This window comes from Sapajus apella, unplaced genomic scaffold (genome assembly GCF_009761245.1).
Source record: "Sapajus apella isolate SASKATOON/1434 unplaced genomic scaffold, GSC_monkey_1.0 scaffold25, whole genome shotgun sequence".
NCBI lineage: Eukaryota > Metazoa > Chordata > Mammalia > Primates > Cebidae > Sapajus > Sapajus apella.
The window spans coordinates 25,481,061-25,487,060 of record NW_022436965.1 but is presented as its reverse complement, the minus strand read 5'-3'; the positions used below and the strand labels follow the sequence as shown (position 1 = coordinate 25,487,060).

Here is a 6,000-nt window from a genome sequence, read left to right as displayed (position 1 = left end):
TTCTCTATGTAGAATGCTAGGGCAAAGAAAATAACAGAACAGTTCCCCTTTGAGTCTTACTCTCCTTATTGTCTTTACCTGGAAACAGCTTTACAGAGATACTCCTAGGCCTTCACCTATTCCCCTAGCCCTGCTGGTCATGCTTTTTCATGCACTTACACTCCTGGCCCTCACTAGTTCATTAAAAAATCACCATTAGCTTTTAGGACCATGCCATTCATTTCCTAAGTAAATTTATACACTGGCAGATGTCTAAAATAATGGTTATCCACTATTGGCCTGTGCAGTGGACTTGTTTGGCCCATGCCATTTGGTTGTATGTTACAACTGGTGGTATGAGGTTTCTGAGATAAACTTATTAGTTCTTTTGGACCAAAGATCCACCTGCCAAATTTCTTCCATATGCTTTCTGGATGGGCAAGATATTATGTTTCTCTTTAATATGACTCCTCCAATACTACCCAAATTAACAGAATAGTCAGTCAACCTATTTACATCTTTGAGTAATTCTGCTGGTGATGTCATATTTAGGCAGCCACTCTGCATGAACTTTATTGTATTTCACCACAGTTTTTTCATTAATTTGTCCTAATGTTACAGCATTGAGTGGATTGCCTTTATATTTTAAGGTTTTCTTATAGAGTTCTCCTCAGTTTATTATTAATAAAGGTAGAGTTTTATGCTAAAATTGAGTTGTAATTTGCACTGCATTTCCTGAAAGGAGGCTTTCAGTCTGTCATCATAACTTGGAAGTGTCAAAACTGATGTTTAATATTTCTGATAATCTTGACAGTTGAGTGTCTTGTAAAACATACAGCCAGAAAATATATTAATTTTTTCTAAAAATTAGATAAATTTAAAAGCACATCAGTTTTTAGAAGGCCCTTCTTGACTCTAGTACTTTTTACTTTTTTTTTTCTAAGTAAGGGATACTGCAGAACCTACAAATTTGGATCCAAAAAAGGACTGAGCATAAAGCTCTGAAATTACATTCAATAATTCTCTACTGTATTTAAACAAAAAGACATAATGGTCATCTGCAAATGGACTTCAGGTAGTTGGGAGATAGCAGAGAAGGAAGAGAGTTGAAGATAAAGTTTTGACAATGTGGTATAGTGGAAAGAGCTCTTGACTGGGAGTCACTGTCAGTCATCTGTTGTTCCACCGTGCAACGTGATGTGCAGCAGCACATGGTTCTGGAAAGATTACCAAACATGCCCCTATGATCAAATCCAACGAAGCGTTTTCAAACCGTATCTTTTTGGATCTCTCTGAAGCATTTGATGTTAACCACTCACTTCTTGAAAGTCAGTTCTCTCCTTCAGCACATATACAAATGCTCTATTGATTCTTTTTCTCCTCTCTGATCATTTATCAGTAAGTATGTGTTTGTGTGTATTTTACAAGCTCTTAGCAGGGCCAATAGTCTTCATTATTTATACAATATTTTTAGTGATCTCATCTACTCTCATCATTTCAAGTAAATTGATGACTCCCACGTATATCACCCTAGTCTGACTCTATCATGAACGTTAGCCTCACATGTCCTTCTGGACTCATCAACTTGGATGCCACACAGGAACCTCAGTCTCACTGTGTTCAAAATGAAATTTATTGTTTTATTACAAACGCAAATTTATTTCGCTCCAATACTTAGGCAGCATCATCGATACAGCCTCTCAATTAGAAACCTAAAAGTAATCACAGACTCCTCAACACTAACAATTCTCAACTTCCTTGAATTTTCCCCTCCTTGGCAATTTTATGTTGTTATATTCCAGTGTGACCACCGTTCTAGATCATGGCCTCATCACCTCTTTCCTGGGCTACTCTTATTACTTCCTAAGTAGTCACCTTTTCCCCATATTGCAACCAGAATATCAAATAAATTTACATTTATATTTTCAGTTTTAAAATCCACATACTACTGTTCTACAAAATAAAACCTAAGTACCTGTCAATGTTGCCCTATAAGACTTAGTTCCTACCTAGCAAAGCTCTTGCCATTTCTTGCCTCCACCCTTTTCAGCTTGTTTGTTCATATATACACAATACCCCTACGCCTTTGCTCTTCCAGTTATCTTTCTCTGGAATGCCATTCCTACCCTTCTTGATGTGTCCAACTCATGTGCCATCTTCTCCAAAAAGGCTTTTCAGAAACAGCAAATCAGACACTTTGTATACTGTATCATAGAATTACAATACAATACTAAATTTTCTTTCTTTTTTCTTTTTCTCTTTCTTTCTTCTTTCTTTCTTTCTTTCTTTTTCTTAGAAACAGAGGTTTTATTTCACATGGTCCACAGTCAGATATCACATTACCTCATGGAGGAGGGCCCCTGGGTGGGAGTCCCTGTGCAGTACTTGGTGGGGTGTGTGGCGGGGGGAGATGCAGTAGTGTAGCTGGTGAGGCCCAGAAGGGGAGAAAGAGGGCTGGGAGCTCCTTAAAACCTACTGAGGGGCTGGTGCTGTGGCTTATGCCTGTAATCCCAGCACTTGAGGAGGCCGAGGTGGGTGGATCATCTGAGGCCAGGAGTTCCAGACCAGCCTGGCCACCATGGTGAAACCCTGTCTCTACTAAAAATAGAAAAATTAGCCAGTGTCGTGGAGCACCTGCAGTCCCAGCTACTTGGGAGGCTGAGGCAGGGGAATCCCTTGAGCCAGGGAGGTGGAGGTGCAGTAAGCCAAGATCGCCCCTGCACTCCAGCCTGGGCAACAGCAGCAAGTTAAAAAAAAAAAAATTTTTTTAACTATGGGGAGGGCAGAGTAGCATAGAGATGGGGTCAAGCTTACCCCCAACAACTCAGAATTCCGCTTCCTTGTACGGGCCTCACTTACCCCACAGGGCCCCAGGGCAGGTCTGAGGGTCTGATGTTTGTTGCTCTGAGGGTCGTAGGGAAATCCAGCCACTTGGGAGCCTGAAATATTTAGCATCGTAGTCAGGCCCCCTTTCCCAGGGGACCTATTTCCCAGCACCCCCTCCACTGTCTCCGCCCCATTCCTCGGGTGAAAAAAAATAAGTTTTTCTTTTGTTAATACTTCCTGAAATTTTTGCGAGTACAGAAACCACAAACTGATTGGGTGACAAAAGTGGGAAGAGGCGAGGCAACCGGAAACCTTTGGGGGCGGTTCCTTCCAAGCCCAGGTCTCTTCTCCCCAGCACAGCTCTGCCTACATCCTGGACATGCCATCAGGGACCCTCACCCTACACAGATCTGGATACAACCTTAACCCCTTACCCTGAATCTTGGTGGCTCAGTCTTGCAAAGGACCAAGGCAAGGGGAAAAAAGCCCTGCTGATCCCACGAGCCACTCACAGACCCTCGGTTGTTTCGCAGCACTGAACAGGTTGAGAAAAAAAAAAGATGAAAACACAGAAAAACCCAAACACCCAGATGGGAAGACGATGTGGGGAGAGAGCGTGCTGGGAGCCTTAGTAGCCGGCCTCCTCCTGTAGGAAGGGGGATATTCAGGGACCTCCCCGCTGCCAGGCAGTCGCCGGCGTCAGAGGGAGCCCCATTGGCCACTGTGCCTTGCGGGCAGTATTTGGGGTCATGTATCTGCCAGCCCAGGCCAAAGACGTGGCCACTTTGGTTGGCGCCCTGCTGTAGCCCATCTGCAGGGACATGGAGGAGCTGTCTCACTTGTCGGTTCCCAGCTCGGTGTCATAGACGTGCCGCTGTGTCCCAGGAGCCGTCATACTCACCTGGCTGGCACACTTGTTGGTACCCATCTGGAGGCTGATGGTCGAGTGGTCCATGGGGGGCAGGATGTGGTTCTTGGGGTTGTAGAGATGCCTCCTGGTGCCGTACGCAGTCATGCCCGACTGGCTGGTGCATTTGTTGGTGCCCATCTGCAGCCCTAGGACGCACTGGCTGGCTTTCATGGTGGTGTCCTCGAAGTTCCACTCCCGCTTCTCTGGGTACTTGATGCCAATGTCCACCCTGCTCTGCAGCCCCTTAGTCTTGGCCTTCCTCGCCAGGGCGAGAAGAGACACCTGCACCTGCATCATGTTTCCACTGTCAAACAGGTCGTTGGCCTTGAACAGGTCCAAGCAGTTCATGCTGTGGCTGACCATGGCCTTGCTGAAGTTGGAGAGGTTTTCTAGCTGGTGCCAGTTCTGCATGGGGCGGTTGATCTTGGGGACTGAGCCCCGCTATAGCTTGTTCATGAGTGTGCATAAGATAATCTCATCCTTCAGGCCCTTCTGGAAGTTGGGGCGGATGGAGAGGCCAGTGATTCCCTCAATCCAGCTGCGGAGCTCTGCCTCCTTCTGGGGATCATACTTGGACAGGAGCCGGTGCCTGACCTGGCCGACAGCTGGTACCAGGGGCTCTTGTTGAACCGCTTGGAGCTCATGGCTGGCTGGTACTGTGGCGGGACAGAGCCAAACAGGATGGGGCCCATGCTAAATCTTCAAATTGAGGGAAGGCATGAAATGTATGGCTCTCTAATGAGATAGTAAGATCAAAGGTAGAATTCACCTTTTTTAAAATCTTTGTTCCCTGAATTTCTAAGAACCTGACACATAGTAAGTGCTTAATATATTTCTGTTCTATTAAACTGAATTGTGATATTGACTATGACTCAAACTAATGTGACTTTGAAAAAGTCAATCTTTCTGAATCTTATATTTTATAGTTTAAAATGCTATGTTTGGGCCAATTTATCTTTTAGGTCCCTTCCTGATATAAAATTCTGATTATATAATTTCATTATCTTCTGGCTCAGTGCAACTAAAGGCATTTCATATTGATACAGGAGCTACAAATTATTCAGGCAGATAGGGTAAGAAAGTCCTCAGTAAGGTTTTCATTTGATAAAAAGCAGCCCCAAATCATTTCATTTCTAACAAAAAGCAGTCTGAAAAATCAAGCTGCAAGCATAGATAAGCAAGGTAAAAGCTTGCATAGGTAAATGCTGAGAGCTATGCCAACAGAAAAGGGCTACCTGTAAGCCAGGTATATTCAACATGGAGGTTCCCTCTTCCCTATTCTTTGTTGCACTTGTTAGATATAGTGAACCCCAAGTTTCTCTTCAGAGAATCAATATGTCAGTATGTTCAGCTGACTTATTTTTTAAAGTTTAACTTCCTTGTAGTTTCAGTAAACAACCTTTTCCACTAGTTCTAATCAGTAGTTCACATCTGTTCTCTAGTCCCCTGCCCCATCCTGACTCATGCCGGTCACCTGCTCTGGTCACCTACTTTGACCCCTGCTTACCTGCTCTGACCTATCTATAACTGTCCTTCCTGCCAAACTACCCACCCCACCACTCTGGCTCGTACTCCTACTCCCATTAAAATAGCCGATCGGAATTAGACTAGACTGTGTGTTCTAACCCTAGCCAACAGGGGAATGACACAGCAGTAGAGGTGACCTCCATCAGGCTTAAGTAGCCCTTCCCCTCCTTGACCAGATGTGTGCTTGCCATGGTTCCATCTGTGAGCTGCACCCTGCTATAGAAGCAAATTGCCTTGCTGAGAAAACTTATATTCAAGTGCTACTTCTTTTGCGGCATCAAAAATTCTAACTAAAACACATATGTGCAGTAAAAAAGCAGGCTACATGAGACCCTCATCTGCATCATAAAAGATTAGGGTGGGATGGCCAGCTTCTTTGTATGCTATGCAAACAGCAAACCTGGTCTGACCAATCTCTCATGCCCTATGTAAATCAGACAGCACCTCCTCAAGCTCCTCTATAAAACCCCATGCATTTCACCACAGAACCAGAAGACACACTCAGGAGTCACTCTGTCTCTGCAGGAGAGAGAGCTTTTCTCTTTTTGCTTTTGCCTATTAAACCTCTGCTCTTAATCTTGTTTGTGTCCACATCTGCGATTTCCTTGGTGTGAGGGAACGAACCTTGGGTATTACCCCAGACAAATGATGCCTCTTCAATGTGTAATCTTACAAACAATATCTGACCATTATTGCCTTCTGTATAATTCTTGCCAAAACTATTGCATAAAACTTCTTCATTGCTTACTAACCCATCT

The 6,000-nt window shown here is 44.2% G+C and overlaps 1 pseudogene; it reads right to left on the bottom strand.

Moving 5' to 3' along the window:
• Positions 1–2,756: 2,756 nt before the first annotated feature.
• LOC116560246 lies at positions 2,757–4,433 on the bottom strand (annotated as a pseudogene).
• Between the last annotated feature and the right edge of the window lie 1,567 nt (positions 4,434–6,000).